At 46.4% G+C, this 22011-nt stretch overlaps 1 long non-coding RNA gene across 1 annotated transcript; it reads left to right on the forward strand.

Annotated features, from left to right (window-relative positions):
* Positions 1 to 16192: 16192 nt before the first annotated feature.
* LOC118285264 lies at positions 16193 to 20331 on the forward strand. The gene is made up of 3 exons (XR_004785063.2): positions 16193 to 16737; positions 17776 to 17908; positions 20045 to 20331. It is a non-coding gene; the product is annotated as an uncharacterized LOC118285264 (long non-coding RNA).
* The last annotated feature ends 1680 nt before the right edge of the window (positions 20332 to 22011 follow it).

Here is a 22011-nt window from a genome sequence, read left to right on the forward strand (position 1 = left end):
AAGAACGTCTGGCCAAAATAAGGAAAATGACTGCAAACATTCTTATTATCACCTCTAACTTTTCAATTACCTGGAGCCTAATAATCATTTCATGTTCCAAATATAAACATAATTTGTTGTTGACGGGTTTTTTAACGGTGCATAAAGAACTCATTTCCAGCGAGAGAGGACGGACCTTTGTGGACGCGTGGAACTTAATTAGAATAACAGGTTTTTTACACCGTCTGGGGAAGTCGACGAGCTTTAATTTGTTTCTCCGTTTGTTACATTCACTCGGGAGGCGTCGTATCCTCGGCCAGTGTGTGTGTGTGTGTGTGTGTAAAAACCACCTTGAACTGTTGATAATCAATGTTCACCCCCCATCTCTGAGAACCTGAGCTGAGCCGCTCCCCGGGGCGAGGCCCACCGGTGGCGGCGTCTTATTTGTGAAGCTCAACATGCGTGCCGAGAGGGAGAGAGCGGACGGGGAATCAGTAATCGTCTGGAATAACTCCCAATTAATGATCCAGATGGTATTTTCACAGTAACACCTGGGATGTCCAGGCGCTCAGCAGGCAGGAATTAATTCCACTTAGAGTAATATTTCAAAAAGCATTAGACCCCCCCCCCCCCCCCCCACACACACACACACACACATCCCTGTTTCTTCCTTTCTCCGCCGCTGGTGGTGGCTAAAAGCTGTAAGACAATACTCCTCGCGTCCTGCTACTAGAGCGAGTCGGACTCCTCCCTGGTGTCCCGGGTTCTTTGTTACCATAGTAATCCTGCTTACATGGTTTTATTTTTGCGAAAGCCCCTTTAAAATCAACTACACTTTAGAAGCCCTGATTTTAATTATCACCCGGGGGGACGCCAGCGCCCACGTCCCCTCTTACCCAAAACTGCAGAAAGACACAACTGTCCGGGACCATGTCCAGGAAGGCACAAGGTATAAGTCAAGATGCCACTCAGGCCCTGGCCCAGTGCACACGGGGCTAAATCGTGTTAGTTAGGCAAACACTGCGACATGACAGGATTAAGCAGGAATGTGAGCGAAGGCACAGGAGTCCGGCGCTCGACTCACCGTGTTTTGTTCTCCGTAATTATGACGAAGACCACATCGGCTACAGCGATGAATGCAAAATGTCACATGTAATGAAAGACTCTCCGTGGGGGGCTATGTGGACAGAGTGATGCATTTTTGGGTAAAAGGTTACGTGCGCGCTGGCTTCCTGGTTGATAATTGAATCAGTGCTTTTAAAGTGCACTTGAGTTTAGATTGGTTTTTTATTTGGAAAATATGGAGGCCAGGAGGTGCAAAAAGAAAAAAGCTTCCGCAAAAATGAAACCATAGAGAAGGTAAACCATTCAAACAAATCATTGACAAGAATATTCATCAGACGTTTGATACGATAAAGCGTAATACATAACACAAACACAAATACAACCAAATCATCTAAATTACAACCCCCCCCCAAAAAATCTAAATTCAGGAACCCCAAAAAAGAAAACTGCAAAAATAACTAACGAATTAACTAACTAGCTAGCTAAATAACTAGCTAGCTGACCAAATAACTAACTAATTAACTAACTAGTTAGCTAGCTAGCTAACCAAATAACCAACTAGCTAGCTTACTAACTAACTAGCTAACTTACTTACTAGCTTGCTAGCTAACCAAATAACCAACTAGCTAGCTAGCTAACTAACTTGCTAGCTTACTAACTTGCTAGCTAACCAAATAACCAACTAGATAGCTAACTAACTAACTTGCTAGCTAACTAACTTACTAACTTGCTAGCTAACAAATAACCAACTAGCTAGCTAATTTACTAACTTGCTAGCTAACCAAATAACTAACTAGCTTGCCAAGTAAAAACATTTTTTATATGAACTTAGACAGCAATAAACATTTCACGCAAACTTTACAAAGTCAGAAAATCAATTTAAAAAAAGAATATAAATACGCATCAAAATATAATATTTCATCCGCTGCAGTGCTCTTAATGTTTCTACAGTGAGGTCGTTGCTCAGAGGTTATTTCAGTCCGGCCGGTGTGAATGTCAGAAACATGTTGAACACAAAAAAAAGAATAAACGACCAAACCGCAGCGCTGAGGTTCACATGTTTGCTTTTACAAATTAAGAAAAAATGGTTCCAATTTTTATTCCTAATTGAAACATTTAATGTATGACCTCTCGGAAACCGGTGAGAGAAGCAGAAGAACTTAACTAACTGCATCATCATCATCATCATCATCATCATCATCTGTGCAAATCAACAATAATCTTCTCTCAGCACACGGAGAGATTATCTCTCTGCACAATGCAGCCGTCACTCCAGAAGGAAAAGTACAATCACCACAATTTTCAAGAGGGAGAATTGATTCCACGCATCGACCCTTTAACACCAAAGTGCTTATTTCGCCCCCTGCTATGAATTTTAAAACGCACATAATGTTGCGCCTCCGATGCGACATGGACTTTTATTGTCAAGTGCACAACGGGCGCGCTGGGATGAGCTGCCTCGGACGAGTTTGTTGTTCATCACTTTCATTTTTTCTTTCTTTCCTTGTTCATGACGATCAAAGTCGTTGTTTTTGCTGTGGTGTCGTTTCCAGGGGCGGAGCTGCAGCCCCCGGGGGGGGGGGGCTCGGCCCCCTCCATATGGAAGACATATGCACCCGGTTATTTGCTCTTGTAGAGAGCGCCTGCCCCTCGCTGCCTGTCCTGCATGATGTAATTAGTAGCTTCCCCCCTTGTCAGGAATGAGGTTACTGTTTATCTTTGTCCAAGGCCCCGTCCATTAAATCATTATTAGCGGGGGCTAAATGCTTCAGGAGGGGGCTTCGCTGCCTGCGCGGCCCCCGCTCCACTGAGTTATGACCAAATATCGTCCGCGCCGCGTCCGACTGTGACTGACCTGTAATTGATGGTTGAGCTCGGGTCGATTCCTTAAAGAGCAAGTTTCTGCACTGTGGTTAACGTCAACCTGGAGGAGGCAGTGAGTCACTGGAGGACACACACACACACACACACACACACACACACACACACACACACACACACTCCTCACAAACATCATAAAGATCCACGTCATGTTAATATTACTCATGTCCACCTCAAATTACTTTGTAAGAGGCCAATTAAGAGGCGGTTCTCCTGGGTTCTCTTTTGTTGTTTCTTTTTCTTTTATTGCTCTCCAGCATTCAGAATGTATTCGTGAGAAAAATATTATTTTTCACATAGTTATGAAATGTCGGGGTAAAGCAATATACTTTTTAATTTTCAAATCATCAGAGACCATCTCATGTACGATTTAAGGCCACTGTTAAAAAAAAAAAATCAAGGCCTGAAAGACTAATAAAAAAGTGATATAATATTTTTTATGAAAAATGAATCAGATGCCGAGGACACACTTGTTGAAATCGGAAAAAATCTAAAGTCTATTAAGAGTACAATAAAGTTTTATGCACATATGTATTATTTTTTAAGTTCAAAATATTATTTGGTGTTGAGTTACGAGTTTGTCCAGAAAGTGATGGTTGACAACAAGTTGCTAGGGCAAACAGGAAGCAGGAATACTCAGCAAAGTTTAACCCTGTGTTAGGAGAGTAAATCAAAACACAGTGGTTCATCCTCTGGGGAGCATGACTGTGTTTGTAAAAGTTCATGGGCCTTGTTCTTGGATTCATCCTGGGTGACGTGGACTTTTTATCGAGGTGACGCTAACGCTCAGAGGAATCTTCCTCTGGGGACCATGAACATCTACAGCAACACAGCAACACACTGTAAAAAAAAGAAGAAGCAACATGCTGTTTTCAACAAGGGGTTGTTTTTCTCAGAGAGAGGACCTGTGTGTGTGTGTGTGTGTGTGTGTTTGTGTGTGTGTGTGTGAGTTAGAGAGTGTGTGTGTGTGTGTGTGCGTGTGTGTGTGTTTGTGTGTGTGTGTGTGAGTTAGAGAGTGTGTGTGTGTGTGTGTGTGTGTGTGAGTTAGAGAGTGTGTGTGTGTGTGTGTGTGTGTGTGTGTGTGTGAGTTAGAGAGTGTGTGTGTGTGTGTGTGTGTGTGTGTGTGTGAGTTAGAGAGTGTGTGTGTGAGTGAGAGAGAGAGTGTGTGTGTGTGTGTGTGTGTGTGTGTGAGTTAGAGTGCTTTGTTTGCGATCATGTGTGTGTCCCTCTGTAGTCCCAATTTACCAGGAAGTCTGGCTCTGTGGGCAACATGCAGTGATGCATGCTGGGAGCCCGAGGCTCAGAGATATCAATTAGCCCAGAGGAAACAATAAGACGGGCGGCGAACAGAGAGCCGAGCAACGATAACCGCTTTCAAACGGGCTTGTTAGCAAAGTGTGAAAAAGGTGAAACTGGCTACGAGTCTTCGTCACCGGTTTTCTAAATTGTTCTCCGACGTATCGCGGTGGCGGGTGGCGCCGTGCCACGTAGGGGGTTTCCCCATCAGGCAGCAAACATTAATTGAAAATCCTTTGTGTGGCGACATCAAACATCATCATGTTTTCATCTGCCGCGCAGTTTAAACTGAGGCACATTTTGTAACATTAATATTTCAGATCTTCTGTCGGGGATTTGGATTTTGAAACGGGAACATTATTATCATACTGAATTACCACAGAGTGAGAGAGAGAGAGAGAGATGTTCAGTAAATGAGGCTTTACGTCGAGATCAGAGTGACTGAGACCACTGTTCTCGACTGGTTAGTGTGACGATCAAATTATAGTTTGTGCGAGTTATTAAAATGAACGACGACAGTGTTTGTTCTTCTGAGTGGAGAAGAACAAACACTGTCACTATATGTAAATATATATACATCCTCTTTCTTCCTGTTTCTCTGGAGCTTATGTACGAGACGGATGTTACGGTGAAATATCTGATCTGATCACGCTCGTCTTTCTGAAAACACTTCTCAAGAAGAACCCCTTAGGTCCAAAATTCTCCCTCCAATAAGAAATATTTCTTATTTTCCTCTTTCATAGATCTCATCACGTTGCCATGATTTTTCAGAAATCTACTAAAAGGAAAAAAAATAAATAACAGGCTTGTGTTGATCTACAGAGGCCGACCACCTTGACCTCAGCCCGTCAGTGTGTGAGCTGCCCTTCAGAAGCCTGGAGTTTGGCATTTTGACCGGCGCCATCTTGTTTTGCCGTGGAATTGGGGGCGTGGTCTGATCACATTTCCTTTTTTTTTTAAACCACTATCGTCGACGGCCCACTGAAAACCTCAAAGGTCGCAGCCGACGCTCCGCGGCGATGAGGTGAGAGCCGCTCTCGCGAGGGAGCGTAACGAGCTGCGGCGAGCGGAGCTGCGATTTCCGCCCATTAAAACAGAAACAGAACCCCCCCCCCGGGTTCCTCGCTGCGTCTGCGAGGGGTCAGCGCTGACGCGGTAGCTGCGCCCTGATAGCGTGTCTCCGGCTAATTGTGAGAACGCTCATTACGTCCGATAAAGAAGGACATAAATCACGAAGTGAGGTGAGGCCTGACCCGCGGCTGGCCCCCCCGAAGGCTCGGCAACCCGGGGAACTCTCGGGGGGGGGGGCGACTCAGAGCGGCTCAGACCTCATTACGTCAGCGTCGTCGTCTTGACAAAGAGCCAGACGCATCGTTTTCGATACTGCTGTCGAGTTCGCTGCGACCGGAGACTGACACCAGATCTGCTGGTGAGCCTCCAAAGTCCTGTCCCACTAAAAAAAAAAAAAAGACGTCTGTGATCCAGACCAGAGGTGAACATACACTTCTACATTAGCAGTTACATATTGTGGGGACAAGAGGGGAAACTGGGGCAATTCAGATCTGTGGAGATTATACTCCTGAGCCGCAGGTTCAGGACGACGCGCCACGAAGAAGAAGAAGGAGGAGGAGAAGAAGAAGAAGAAGAAGAAGAAGGAGGAGAAGAAGAAGGAGGAGGAGGAGAAGGAGGAGGAGAAGAAGAAGAAGAAGAAGAAGAAGGAGGAGAAGAAGAAGGAGGAGGAGGAGAAGGAGGAGGAGAAGAAGAAGAAGAAAAAGGAGGAGGAGGAGAAGAAGAAGAAGAAGAAGGAGGAGGAGAAGAAGAAGAAGAAGAAGGAGGAGGAGAAGAAGAAGAAGAAGAAGAAGGAGGAGAAGAAGAAGAAGAAGGAGGAGGAGGAGAAGAAGAAGAAGAAGAAGAAGAAGGAGGAGAAGAAGAAGGAGGAGGAGGAGAAGAAGAAGAAGAAGAATAAGAAGGAGGAGGAGGAGAAGAAGAAGAAAAAGGAGGAGGAGGAGAAGAAGAAGAAGAAGTCACTCTCGTTCAATCAGGAAACGTTCAGGTTTAATTAACCTCGGGGCTTTCGCCCCATTTCTGGTTCCAGTTAGCTGAGCCGGGTGTGAAAGCTGTCAATCAAAGTCTGGCTCGAGTTCATCTACATGCAGCGACTTTCTTTCAACAGCAGACGTCACAAATTGCTTCGCGATAAAAAGACACTGACACGCGACTGGGCTGAGAGCCGAAGGACGGCGTGATGGCATTTTGGCACGAGCCAGCGAATCCACCGTCTGATTAAGGAAACTCGAGCAAGTGATAGTTATATTTATGGTGTCGATGCTGTCACATATGCACATTACGACCTTTTACTTTGGTAACAGCAGCATTTCTGTCATGAAGAAATTCTCGATTTCTGCAATCCAGAAAAAAAATGATACGAAAAATCTGAGTGTGTAAAGAAACTAACAACTAGGAGGTTCAACATACATGAAGCGACGTGAGGTTCAGTGTCTTTTCTTCTTCTATCCTCATTTATTTCTGACTGAAAAACTACTTTATCCTAAACTGAATTTTTACATTGAAATATAAAATTTTTACATTTAAATATTAAACTTTTACTTTTTAAATGAAAGGATCTGAGCACGTCCTCCTCAGATGTCCCTCCCTCTGTACCTGAGGCTCTTCGTTGGAGTGGGACGTGTCTCCGTTCAGCAGGGGAGGCGAAGCATTGGTTGACCTTTGACCCTTTCCACGTGCTCCCTTCACTGCCAGAGGGCTGACAGCACGCGGCGCGTTTTGTCCAGCTTCCCTTTCGAACGCCTCGGGCCGCGCTCCCTCACTCCCGAGGAGAAGCGCCTGCACTCTGCTGTACGCTCCTGCAGGACGCTGTTATTCCAACACGCGGCTGATTCTCTCCGCCACACGTCGGAAGCCAAGACAAATCTCCGCTCTCTGTCCGTCTGTCCCCGGAGGAGCGACGGCGCCGCGGGGTGGAACGTTGCTGCCGCGGCGGCGGACGGCCGCTTTGATTTGACACGAGATACGACGGCAAATGAAAACAGGGCCTATAAACATTTCCATAACATTCCTTCGGAACATCTGCCCCCCCCCCCCCCCGCTCCATCGCACACCGAGCCAAACGCATCGTCCGGCTGACGTGCGCTTGTTTTGATCAGTGAAGCACTTCACCGACGACGGTGAGTCAGGACTTTTCGGGAAGAGAGGAGATGTACATTCACATCAATCCTGTTTCTCCTTCAAGTGAACTTTTCCATAGTTTCCATAACAACCTTCCCCGAGTTTGTGGGACAAAGACAGATTCCTGGTTCGCACGTCTCTTTGCCTTTTGACGAACAGCCTCAGCGCAGCAGTCGGATTCATCACATCGAGAATGTGACTCGCTGAAACTAGTTTATAGCATATAGAAATACATAGAAATATATCCAGTATAACTATATCTATATGGATTTGCGGCAACAAGTCCAACAACCCCCATTCTTTCTGGAGATCCTCTCGAGTGCCCCACGTCCAAAACGCAGCACGTGTACAAAGGAAAGCAATAATCCTCTGGTCCTGGTCTACTACTTTTCGGAAACGTCCTCTAGGGGGTGCCAAAGTTGAACATTTCCCAAATTCTCCCCAGAGGCGCTCAAATGTAATAATGGATCCTCTCTCTCTTTTTAAAACAGAAAAGTGACGGATGATATTTGATGGTTCCTCCCAACGAATCGCACGAATGAGTCAAACGCGGAAACTGAACAATGGAGAAGAAAACTGCACACGTCTGTGGATCTCCCATGATTCAAGAAAAGGACCTGCCAAATGTCCAAACTTAAAAAAACCAAAACAAAAAAACCCCCCACTCCTTTTCTCTAAAGCGCAGTCACATTTTTCATTTGTAATAATTGGCTGTCCGCCTCCGACCTCTCTGGCCCTGGGAGTGGTGCCTCTTAGTGGCACCGTGTGACTAATGGACGGCGGTTATTCATCCGTCAAACCATGTGAGCAGGACGTCTGCGAGCCACCGCGCAACCACACACCGCCGGCTCCACCGGGCCGGGCCTGCTGGCAGCGTCCCGCACCTGTACTGTACTGTACCGTACTGTACCGTACTGTACCGTACCGGATCATGGGAAACAGAACCAGGTGTCAGCTCGCTGTAAAGCCATGCTAATTAGGCAAAGCAATAAAAGAGAAACAGGCGAGATAATTAAGAACAAAAAGGGCTTGTGGAAGGGAAGGAATGTCAAAGTGTCAGAGGAGGAGGAGGAGGAGGAGGAGGAGGAGGAGGAGGGGAACTCAAACTGCGGCCCACAAAGGAAGGAATGTCGAAGACCAAACACCAGCTGAGGGCTGCGCTGAACGAGCTCCTGTCTGTCTGCAGGGTTTCGTGGGTTTTATTTTATTTTCGTGTGTGTGTGTGTGTGTGTGTGTGTGAGTCGGAGGCCACAGCGTCTGAGAATATCCAGCCCCTTCCACATGGTGTCTGAGGTTTTCATTTGAGATACTCGTTAATCCAGGAAGACGATGAAGAGTGAGAATATTTTCCCAGCGCTTTTTTTTTTTCTGCCACTGAATTCGTCTGGAACCAGCTGATTTTACACAAATCTTTGTCAACAATTACCTAATGTGATCACGAGTAACGCGTCTGAGCAGTTACAAACCTACTGTACGTTTCTTTACTTATTCAGATCCTTTGTTTAATTTTTTTGCATTTTTGCTTAATGAAGCACTTGAGGACAGCCGGTAAGGTTCATCCCCTGGGGACCACGACTGCCTGTTGCCATGGCAATCCATCAAACAGTTGCGGTGAAATTTAAGTCTGGACCAACTGACTGAAAACCCCTCGAAGTTCCTCCCTAAAACGAAACTAATTCAATCCGAGTGATTTTAAAACAATTGCACATTTGACGTTTTTACTTCGGTACCATCGTTGATCTCAGAGCACGAGAACGGCACTTGGATTGAATCCAACTATTAGCTCAAGATCCAGTTTCCACAACGCCTTGGCCCTGCGGCGCGAGGTGCGTCTCCTCTTCGACCCTGATCGGGATCCGGTCCCGTAGATCATCACATTGTGCGCGGCGAGCAGCTGTGAGCGGCGGAGGACTGTTTCTGTTCAGGAAGCTCAGCTGCCTCCATGTGAGGCAGTAAAGTCCACTGTAAAAAAAACAGGAACAACTTCCAGATTCCGGCACACGTGTGTGTTGTACGAGTATTTTATGAGATCCGGGGTAAAAGGACTGAAAAACAGCGGCCTGCCGGCAACAGGTCAGACGCCGCATACGAGCAGCACGTGTGCCCGGACGTCACGGCAACGAGAATGAATACGCGTACGTCATCGACATATTTTCATATATGAGAAAATTGGGGGTCGGAGGAAGGGGGACGCATTGTGGTAACGTCCGCGTTGGTTGGAAACAAAAAGACAAAAATGAAATGATTAAAAATAATATTTCAATCAGCATTAGATTTGTTTTGCTCTTCTCATTGGAAACATTTCGCTCAGACGTCTTCAGTCTCAGAACAATTCGTCTGTTGTTGTCTTGGACACAATTTGCTAAACAATTCTGACGTTTAACTTCAATCAGAACTGTTTCTCTTCAGACCGACAAAACAACACATTCTCTTTATAATGTTTCCAATCTGCGGCAGCGAAGGTTCAAATGTGTCATGATGTTTGGTTCGGAGGGAAGCCGCCGTTCGACCGACCTGTGGACTCGCCGCGGTCCTGCAGTTCCCCCCCAAGTGTTTCCACTTTCTCTCAAAAGCACAAGTCCAAACAAGCGTTTTGGTTCTAATGAGGCTTCAACAGAAGAACAAACACGACCGTCCAAAGCTGCGGTCGTGTAATTGCCCGTTTTTTTTTTAAAAAACAGAAGCGCGACGCGCCGGCGGAGGAGTCGGGGGGTCGGCGCTTCTCGCTCCTGAGCGTGTATCGACACACACGACCCCAAACTGATGTCTGGTTCCTCTTATTCTGTTCGAAAAAACCACACGGACGAAACCACTTTGTCACCAGTGACGTTTGCACATTCAGAGACGTACGAATCAAAGGATCAGACAAGTGATGGATTCTAAAACGTTAGAATCATCCCGACTGTTCCTGAGGTTTTCAATGAACTTTCAGGCCAGGAAAAGACAAGAGGCAAAGTGTAAAGAATCACGTCCTCGTTCGTACAGCTTCCTGAAACGGGACTTTGTCAGAATCCCCTCCCCTCCCCTGTGGCATCCGTGACCTTTGCAGACACTTCACATGTTTGAAACGCAGCGTTTACATCCAGTCTGCGTCAGAGAGACGATGGTACTTCAGGCCCGTCGTCAATTCCCCCGTCCCCCGCGTTAACAATAACACCGGCTGAAACTCATGATGCATCGAGGCCGGAACACTTAACCCGCCCGCCAGAATGTTCCTACGTCCCCCGCTGGAGAGGGACCGTCGGACCTGATGTTCGTGGGTTTTAAATCAACCACTCCATCACGAATGTCCTCATGAAGCTGCTTGTGGACAGAAGCCGAGTCCCACTCAGAGACTGTGACGCAGACGTCCAGGACGTGAAGCCAATGCTGAAGTGCTCCTGTCTTCTCTGGGATCACCAGCAGGGGGCGACTCCGCTGGTCGCTTCTATAGCGGTCAGTGAGAGAACGACCTCAGTACAGCGCGATGTTCATTTCGTACATTGCGCTTAAGTCAGAATCAAATAGACGATAAAGAATTGGAGCGTGGATACGGCGTGATTGACAGCGGTGGTACCGCCCAATCGGTGCGTGGTCGCATGGGCGAGCTCTTAGTCAGACCAAACCCCCAATTCAACGTTCGCCCCCCCCCCGGGTCGTTCTGCTGCGACGCAACTGATCGTCAAGCGCAGCATAAAACTTGCAGACGGATTTTTTCATGCTATGATCATTTGAGCTGTACATATGACATCAAACAGCACTATCACCATATTAATCAGGTTTTTTCTTAAAATAAGTTCATGAGAGCCAAACGCTTCCCCAGTGTGATCACCCCCAGTTGAGAGAACCACGAACACTGACAGCGCGTAGTTTAGCTGTAGCTCGTTGGCTCGCGGACATTTTTCTTTTCTTTCTTCTTCTTCTGTGAAACTCATTATTGGGCCGAGCGATGAACAGTCGTGACAGTGAAGCGCAGGGGGCCGTAAACCGGCACTTTGAAGTTAAACTGAAACACAGAGCCGCGTCCCGTCGCAGGGCCCGTCGCAGGGCGTCCCGTTGCAGGGCGTCCCGTCCCAGGGCGTCCCGTCCCAGGGCGTCCCGTCGCAGGGCGTCCCGTCCCAGGGCGTCCCGTCCCAGGGCGTCCCGTCGCAGGGCGTCCCGTCCCAGGGCGTCCCGTCCCAGGGCATCCCGTCCCAGGGCCCGTCGCAGAGCATCCCGTCCCAGGGCCCGTCGCAGGGCGTCCCGTCCCAGAGCCGTGTCCGTCTCGCTAACGAACAACGGACACGGCTCTGTTCTGTGCCCCTCAGCCTCCACTTCCATGTGCTGCTTTCATAAATAATAAAACTGTCACGCATTTATTGTCTCGCTTTCAAGTGGGGTCATGTTCATTGTCTCCATGTGAAGAACGTTTAAAAAACCTCAGCGATTTTTGAAAAAAAAAACCCGACTTTGTACATGGAAACTTTCTGAAGGCTGCGACCTGACGATTTGTGACAGATGCTTAGAAAGAAAAAAGAAAAAGAAAGAAAAGGGACAGTTTTTTTGTTGCTTGTGCTTTTGTTTTGTTTTGTTTTGTTTTCTGTCACCAAGCGACTCCGGAAGCATCTCCTTGCAAAATAAGTCGAAAGAAATATTGACTATTTGCCAAAGTTGCAATCAGCTGCTCCAGATTTGATTTCGACAGAACTCCAGTGACTGTTCCAGTTACCTCGCACCGCTTTTTTTTACTAAATCTGCTCCGGGGCAGCGGTCAACTAACTCCTCAGCGACAAGTTGTGTGTGTCTGTGTGTGTGTGTGTGTGTGTGTGTGTGTGTGTGTGTTTGGAGTAAGTGTGTGTTGTAGAGCCGCCCTGTCTGTGAGCTGGCCCCTGGGATCTCATACGGTGACATTGTTGCGAGGTGTGTGTCTACATTACAGCAACCGCAGCGTGTGTGTGTGTGCGTGTGTGTGTGTGTGTGTGTGCGTGTGTGTGTGTGTGTGTGTGTGTGTACCTGAGCACCAGGTGGCCTCGGGAGGCCGCGGGCTGGGACAACACCTGCCTCTGCAGCGCCTGCAGCTCCGTGTCGTCCCATGTGTGCTCCGGCCTCATGTTGTCGTGTAACAGTTACTGTAACATGCAGCTGCAGGCGTCGCTGACTTGCAGCCACATGAACCACCGTACTGCCACTAACAGTACGCAGATCCTTTCACATCATTTCAGCGAGAGACTTATTGAGGATAAACAAATGAGAGTAAAAGTGTCCTGTGATTGTAGGAGCTTCAGATACGGAGGTGATGGCGATGATGAGGACAGGAGCCTGCAGTTGGGACGTCCCCTCCAGCGATCGCTGTGTTGAAACGACAAGAGGGAACATTTTTAAACGGTGACAGCTGGCGGGCGATTGGCTCGGGACGAGCGCGTCAAGTTGTGATTGGGTGAAAATGAGAAACGAGCGATGGAGCTTCGCTATAACGGGGGAACTGTGCTCGTGAGTTAGGAGGCATGTTCCTGATGTACATAACTCACATATTATTTCATTTCTGTACATAAAAAAAAAAGGAAATCAACTTTCAATAACTTTTTTTTTTGGGCCACGAAACATAGTGTGATAAATCTACGCAGCCCGGATGAATTTGTTTTGTGGCACGTTTCTTTCCGCTTCCATAAATCTCCTCACGCGCATTTATTGCCGCCGTCAAGTGGGATTGTGTTTAACGTGTTCATGAGATTCAACAACGCGGCAGTGTGTTTCTTGAAAGTGTGTGAGCGCTCACGAACGCTTTGTGGGAAGAAGTCTCAATAAAGTGCTAAACTGATTCTGGTAAAAAGCATTTCATAAGACAGCTGAACAAAGATGAATCTCGGCTTCTGTTTCCACCTAAATGGTCGAGTTGCACTTTGCATTAAAGGCCCCATGAAATAAAAAAATATATATTTTCTCAGTTTTGATCCTGTGTCTTAATTGTCCGTTTATCTCTTGTTGTTAAAGTTTTGTCAAAAAACGACAATGTCACAGGATTAAAAACAAAGAAGTCATCTCCCGCTGTCCGATGCACGAGTTAAAGGGGCAGTGAGCGAGCTAGCATGTCTCTCAAGGCAGAGCCGGCCCTAGCCTATATGGGGCCCTCAGCAGAATTCGATTTGGGCCCCTCCAACGCCCACCAATACTATTGTCAATGCTTGATCGCTCGCACACCTTCTGTAAATCGAACACACCCGTTATCAATTCAATTCAACAGAGTCGTGGCACCGAGTGGAAGCTAGCTATCGTTATATATATATTCTTAGCTAATGGTTAGCTAGCTAACATTAGCTGAAGATACCTCGACTGAACCAGAGGCTTGTTCGACAGCTAGCTAGCAGGTGAATGTTTATGGTAAAACATTGAAATTGGTCATGCGTGTCCTTTTTTGCGACATGGCTGTGTCGTGCCTATAGTTACATTGGGGCCCCCCCTGGTGGCCAGGGGGCCCCTAAGCAGCCGCTTAGCTCGCTTATGCCTTGGGTCGGTACCTGTCTTAAGGTTAGCGGCTAGCGGACCGCGAGGAAAAATTAGTTGGATAGGACTTTAAATCCGCAGGACGAAAGAAGCCGGCGGTGGGAGTCGTCCTCGACAACAGAGGGCAGGCCGTCGCCATGACTCCCCATGTTGACTCGACGCCCAAATTCTGTTGTTTCTTCCGGACACGTGTAAAATCTGCCGAATCAAACGTCACCTGTGACGTCACGGCGACTTTAAGTTGCTGCTTAAGAAATAACACTTCATCATCAGCTGCTCCGACAAATAATGGAGACGCCACGCCGGCTTCATTTGTACAGAAACTGGGCCCGCGATTTAACATAACAAATTATTCTCGCACGCCATCGTACATAATCATCAGATCGATGACAGACGGAATAACATTATTCCGGGGGCTCTGTTGTGGGAGACGAGTGATTCATCGCGATTGCTCCCGCGCCGCGCCACCACGCCATTTTTGCCAGTATTGATTCTTCTTCTGGGCTTCAACCCCGCAGTCCTGCGTTTGTCTGAATAATAGATTTAGCCCATTTTCACCCCGGCGCGAGTCAATCACGGTGTTTTCTCTGGCTCGGGCTCGCTCTCCCTTTCAGAGAGCTCCATTCAGCTCGGAGCCATCCACAGCGAGCGAGCGAGAGAGAGAGAGAGAGAGAGCAGAGAGCAGAGAGCAATGAATTGTGTTCTATTCCACTCTCGTCTTTTATTTTTAGGTTTGAGTAGACTTACAGATGGCCTACATAAAAACTGAATAGGGCTCCATTTTAACAGCACGGCAGAGAATTGGCCGGCGTGCCATTGTGTGGTCTCCATTATGGGAACACGGGGGAGTTGGAGCAATACGGCCTTTTCCCCCTCACGGCCAACGTGATTCCCAGCGATGATTTCTGAAATGGGTTTCGTCCTTGGGGTCGTTTTTTTTTTTTTTTGCACTCGAAGGTCGCCGTCGCCGAAGACGGCGGCGCGATTCTTTGGCTGGCGGCTGATGTTACGTCTCTGGCGACGCCCAGGGCGAGCGATTCCATCTGCCCGAGCCTTCAGCGGAAGAGAATCAAAGAGGAGTGGGATAAAAGTTTGGGACTTACAGCGGAGGCTCTCCCCGTGAGACGGAATTAACACGAGCCGCGTGCGACGCTCGGAGGATGACGAGAATATTAATCAGGAAAATGAGGAATTGTGATATAAGAAGGTGCGAAAGTGGAAAACTCTGTTGAGTCTGGATATTCAGCTCAGTCTCCAATCTCATGTCGACGTCAGTGCCGATACACAGTTTGTGTCGTACCTCCCGTCACCAGTAGAGGCGCTGTTTTGGGAAGCGGTCGATCTGGTCCTTTGTAACGGCGTCAGGCCAGAGTTGGTCGTGAGAGTTGGAGCATCTGTTGGAGCAAAGATGTTACGGATGAGAAGAGTACAAAACAAAACAAGGTTAAAAGGATTCAAATAATAAGTACGAATTATAACAATATAGCATCAACAACCAGTGTTTGCGTGTCACACTCATCGCGAGAGTGAACCTGGAACCAGTCACGATCGGATGCCACTGCCACATGTGTGCAGAGGCTGGCGTTTCCCCCACGGGCGTAATTCATTTAGTATAATGCCCGTGACCCGGGTCGGAGTCAAGTGGTTTCAGGTTTGACCGAGAGAATCATTCCTCTTTGCTCCGCAGCGTTGGTGGTCGTCGGGACTCAGTGAGATCCTCACATCCTTGTCCTCAACTCTCATTTTTGCTCCTGATGCCAAATATTTTTCAAGAAGGCCAAAAGTGTGTGGACACCCAAACCTTGCAACCACACTGTACAGTATATCGGATGATCCCCAACCTTTTTTTACCATGTCACCCTGTATGGGACAGATCTACATTACGGCTGCTCGCGTCCCTTCATCGCAGGCGGCACCTGATTTATTTTTACGTCTTAGATTCTTCATTTATGGGCTGCACGGCGGCGTAGTGGTCAGCACCTTCGCCTCACAGCGAGAAGCTTCTGTGTTCGAGTCCCGGTTCAAACCAACCAGGGCCTTTCTGTGTGGAGTTTGCATGTTCTCCCCGTGTGTGCGTGGGTTCTCTCCGGGTTCTCCTGCTTCCTCCCACAGTCCAGAGACATGAGAATGGAGTCAGGTTCATTGGAGACTCTAAAGTGACCGTAGGTGTGAATGTGAGAGTGAATGGTTGTTTGTCTCTGAACGTGGCCCTGTGATAGGCTGGAGACCTGTCCAGGGTGAACCCCGCCTCTCGTCCAGTGTCAGCTGGGATTGGCTCCAGCCCCCCCGCGACCCTTAAATGGATAAAGCGGTAGACGATGGATGAGATTCTTCATTTTACATTAAAGTTAAATAGAATAAAGTCTTCGGTGTGCAGCTTTAAGGCTTCCAGAGGATTTTGGATTTGCTCCTGTTTGGCCACAAGGCAGATGTCGGCTGATAAGGTCTGGCTCGCAGTCCATGTTCCAGCTCGTCCAGACGATGTGGGATGAGGGTTGAGGTCAGGAGTCTGTGCCGATCGGTTGAATTCTGTGCACGGGCATTGTTGTCGGAGGAGGAACTGGTCTTCCTCCTCAACATGTCGCCACTGAGTTGGACAAAACTGAAATCCGCCCGGACCATGAACAACAGCCGCAGACCAAACGGACAGCAGACGGCGTCCACGTTGTTTCGGCCACATTGTGAATCTCCAGGGGAAAAAACACCAAGCGGTCGTCGCAGCTGCTTCGTCTTCGCTTCATCTCCGCGTCTCTCAGACCAAACGGCAGCGAAGCAGCAGACTCCACTTCCTGCTGCGGAGGTTTTCTCTCAGGGTGGCGGGTTTCTGAAGCAGCTCGCGCCTCCCGCCGAGCTCTCTGATGCACCATCAGGGTCAGTTACTGAACACAAAGTACATGGCAATTATTGTAATCACTAACGTAAATCCATTGGATTACAAAAATAATGTCCTCTAATATGAAAACTTTTGGATTACTTGAATATTGCACTTTATACCAAAAAGTGGACGCGGCCGCAAAAATTTCGAGTTGTTTGCATTGAAACTTTTTCAATGCAAACAAAATGCATTCGGCAACTTCGGCATTTACAAAAACAAACCGAAATAGTTTTAAATTTCTTGTAACTCATTTAAAGCTCCATTTTAAATGTAAATAAAAAGGAATAAATACCCAACTGTCATAATCTATAAATCATGCCAAAAATAAATGTAATGTAATGTATAACATGTTGTCGAGCAATGTATACAGTATAATGTATGTATGTATATGTATAATGTATACAAATTAGCCTCACAAAGATATGCTGGTATTAACATTAACATTAACAAAATTGCCATATGGTTAAGACGTAATCGGACTTTAATCAAGTGATCTTTGCCAACGTAACTATAATCTAATAACATATTTTCTCAAATCTGATTATAGTTACTTATTTTTGTAATGTGATGGCCTAACCAAGATTACATGTGAGCCTGTGCACGATCACACGCATGTAACCAACTCTCCCTTCTATGTCCGAGGACACATGCATGTTCAAATGACATCATTCTGGAAAGGACTATATGGTTTTTATGGTTTTGTTTTATGGGAACAGAAATATCTACCACGGGAAATAAAAGCTGTTTTCTTTCATTCATAAAAAGTAGCCAGATTAGTTTTAAAGAATATGTCGCTCATGATAATCGGCAGCTTTATGCCTGATCTCTCAGCAGCAGATACGCAGATAATCCTGCTACTGCGAACGGGCTCCTGGGTTTTATCCTCCGTAATCTGGCAATAAGATCTTAAACATCCCTCCGTCTGAAACACGGGTTACATCCTGCACAGAGAAGAGGAGAAGAGTGATTTAGAGAGAGAGGGAGGGAGGGAAGTGGAAGTGACATATTCTGTTTTTTTTCCCTTCTTCCCTCAGACCCACAACACAGATACCAGGAGAGCAGTTATCAGTTCCTCACATTCCCACAGTCCACGATCCGTCAACATGGAGCGAGCTGGGAAAAAAACGAGCAAACAATCTCTGAGGAGCCACAACTTCTTCTGTACAGGTGCGTTATTATTCATTGATAGCACAACAACAGGAGACGAGAGATTAAAAGGTCAGAATCCTCTAATAACATTTATCACTTTTTTCATGTGTGAAAATTAAATTTTTTGTTACTTTTAAAATGTATATTTTAATAGTGTGTTTTTGTGTTGGTGTAAACTTACCAGCTTTCAAAATGTTTTTCTTCATCACACTGAGGTCAGTAGTGAGGAGGCTGCGACTGCTTCACTTTCAGTGAGGCGTCTGACGTCAGATGGTAGTGATGATGATGATGATGATGATGACGATGATGATGATGATGATGATGATACTCTCCACAGATTTCAGCCAAAACAACTTGCTCACACATATCCTTGTCGGATGGTATTTGTTATGTTACGGAGCTAAATTGGGGCCATATGTTTTGTTAATTCAAAGAAAATGTTCGATCTTGAACTTCGAAAAAATAAGTGCCAAAAGTCTGAAAGTGAAAAAAAAGTGAAATGTGAAAATTTAATTCAACACTGAAAAAAAAGATCTGAATCTAAAAACATAGAATCTGCAACTGAAAAAATAAGACCTCAAATATAAAAAAAATATTTGTGAAAGTGAAAAATGAAAATAAACAAGTCATTCAAAAGAATTCCAGAATTGAATCAAAAATATTTGATTTGAAAAAAAAACTTTCCCTGCACTTCTTATCTTGAACACACGGTTTTATTTCACTTTCAAATATTTAATCAAATCATCGGAGAGAAAATCATATTGTCTTTCAGAATTTCTTTCTTTTTTCCTGTATCTTGTGTCATATGAATAATTTTCTCAGAAAGAAAGATTTAGCTTCTAGCATCTACATCTGCAGCCGCAACAAAACACTCGCTTCGCAAACCTCTCGCTGAGGTCTTCGGCATCGCAGCCATCAGATCTGGTGAAATCAACAAACTCACGAAGAGCTTGAACTTTAACTCGGGATCGTTTGTCCTCGCAGCTCCACGTCGGCGTCACCGTGGAGCTGCGAGGACAAAACCATCTGGGATGAAGTCAAAGCAGACGAACCGGCTTTTCTTCACCACCACGACCTCGTGTACATAGTTAATGGAACGGAATGTATTTGTGTGGCACTTCTCTCGGCTCATGGACACACACACACACACACACACACACACACACACACACACACACACACACACACACACACACACACACACACACACAAAAGCACTTCTTTCAGCGTCTTGCCAAGGACGATACTTCATGTGGGAGTCAGGGTTCCGACCATTGTCCTCCTGGTTTTGATGGAGGACCCACTGTTCCTCCTGAGCCGCAGGTGTGTGTGTGTGTGTGTGTGTGTGTGTTTTTCCTGTGTTCACCCTGACCGTGACCCGACAGACATTCATCCAGGAGGGGAGCCAGGCTGAGGGACATGTTAGCTTCTTATGTCATAGAAAAATAATGATAATTCTGTTATGAGAGGGTTTTCTGTTGGATTTCTTGGAATGTGCAGGTTTCTCAGCCTTGAGATATTGTCCGCCGCTACAGTGGAAGGTGTTCAAAGTACATATCTGTGGTCTGCTGAGCGACACCGTCAGGTTGCATTATGGAAAATGACGAACTGACGTTTTGCATCTGGATTCCTTTCGGCGGAATGAAAAAACCAAAACTGCCGGCGAGATCTTTTGCAGCATTTTTATTTCTCGCTTGTGTCGCTTGCGACGGCCCCGAACTTCGCGGAGGAGCGACATCACACGGGGCCCTTCGCCGAGAGGAGAAGCTTGGTTTCCTCCGCCTCTCGGAGTCCGTCTCCATCGACGGCAGCAGAGCGAGGCGCGGTCTGCTGCCGTCGATGGAGACGGTCGGGAGCTGCGGTGCACCGGCAGGAACGGAGCGCTCTCCGTCCTTTTCCCCCTGAACATTTCTTCAGTTCGTCCGCCTACACGAGCCAGAAGAGGGTCTGAGGAGGCCTTGGAAGGAGGCAGGAGAGAAAGACTGAGACCAAAGAAAGAAGAAGTGGAGGAACTGAAGCGGACGGCGGGAGAGGCAGAGCGGGACGGGGAGCACGAGAGCGTGCGAGGCGGCGGTTCTCTTGGCAGAGCGTCCCGCCCCGAGAGCGCTGCACATTCCCCGCAAGATTAATTGAAGCTGCTCTCTGTTTTTTCAGCCTCGCGAATTACCTCCAGATTACAGAGGAGCAGCTGTTCGCCCACTTCCCCCCGGACGGCGAGTCTGTGTGATTATGCGCCGAGCGACGACCGAGACAAACATCCAGCGCTCGCTCCTCCTCCTCCATGTCCACAAACTGTCACTCAGTTACATGAAAAACAACCCAGACACGATAATTACAGCGACAAAGGAATATTTATTAAATCAATTTTTTGTTTTTGTTAGTCAAAGCTGCTCCAACACGTGTATGTACAAAGAAAACAAAATGGCCTTGTTGTAGAAAAGTCTAGTGGGGGGGGGGGGGGGGGGGGGGCTCAGGTAGGCACAAGGTACAGGTACTACAATGTGCAGCGTCTCGTTGGATGGAGAAACAATAAAACATAATGTGGCTGAAGAAACAAGCGCACATCCCCTTTTTTTTTTACAAAGATACAGAGGATGGAGACGGGACACGGTGGCGTTAGCTTCAGGCTACGTGGCACCAAAACGCAGGTGAACATTACCCACAATCCTCCTCCCTCCCTCCCTCCCTCCCTCCCTCCTCCTCCTTCTCGTAAAAAACAACTTGAAAACCTTAAAAAAAAACAAAAAAACACCAGACTTTTCCCCGAACAAGCTCACACACGACAAACGCCCCTCGCTTGAACATCGACGACGCGTGGCTCGGAAGATTGCGCGGCGAGATCCGGGAAAAACAAAGAGCGCGCCGCAGCCCGAGGACAGTTCGGCTGCGACCGCGCGATGAGCAAAAGCTGTTTTGTTTTAAGCTTCTTTCTCTTTTCTTTCTTTATGTAAATAAAAGGAGGGAAAACAGATTTTTTTTCCAGCTCTCGCGGATCCATCTGTTCTCTCTTCGGGCCCTTTGACTTTTCGATTTGTTGGATATGTGCGAGGGGGCAGTGAGGATCCCGCCTGTTGTTTTCTATTTCATATAAAAAGACATACAAAACGAAAACAAAAGCATTTCTTATATCAAACGTTGGCTTCTTCTCTCCTTGCTAAGAACATGAATGTGTCAGTTATAAGCGCTCTATTGCAAAGAGGTGTGAAAAAAGGGAAAGTATCTAAACTGTATGTTACAACAGGCCGATTGTTGGATACACAGTATCCACACTGACGTCTGCAGCGACGGTGGACTTGAACACGTACGGAGGCTGAAAGGTGTCAGGAGGTTCATATAAACTCAGCGACAACCCTCCACATGTTAATAATAGATCGTCATAAATAAAGTTGTTTGAATTTTATCTTATCACCTTAGTTGTACTGTAACATGTAGTATGATGTCGCCTGTGGCTCTGGAGGAAGTTGTTTTTTTTTTTTTTAAAGTCTGTAAAACCAAAGAAGAAGGAGGCAGTAATGACATCACGGTGACATCATCAGGGTTAAATATGTCCCGTACGCGGGGGTTTGACCTTCCTGACACCGGGCAGGTTCGCTCGTGTGTGAGTGTTAGGGCCACTGTCGAGGGAAATACAAATCTGATGTTGAATATTATTTATCATAAAATTACAGATTTATTGTTATATTATTATGACTTTTTATTGTAAAATTACAATACTTTCTTTAAAATGTAACTTTTTTTGTAAATGCATGACTTTATACTCTTACTTTATATTTGACTTTCTATCGAGAATTACAATTTTATTATTGTATTATCACTATTGTTATCATTATTCCCTTTCCTGCTCTTATAATAGCCTTTTAGTATTCTTTGTAAAATTAAAACTATACTCTCCACATAACGTGTGATGCAATAAGTGTTTATATGTATTTGCTTTGTTGTTTGGTTAGATGTTTCATACCATTCCTGATAATAAAGCGTAATCTCGTCTTATATTATTACTTTATCTGGTAAAATGTAACTTATGACTGCAAATATGACTTTGATATCAATATCTTACATCAGAAAAGATGATTTGGATCTAAATCTGAGACGTTCCCCCACGTGAGGTGGCCCTAAACTGC

This window comes from Scophthalmus maximus, chromosome 20 (genome assembly GCF_022379125.1).
Source record: "Scophthalmus maximus strain ysfricsl-2021 chromosome 20, ASM2237912v1, whole genome shotgun sequence".
Classification (NCBI taxonomy): Eukaryota; Metazoa; Chordata; class Actinopteri; order Pleuronectiformes; family Scophthalmidae; genus Scophthalmus; species Scophthalmus maximus.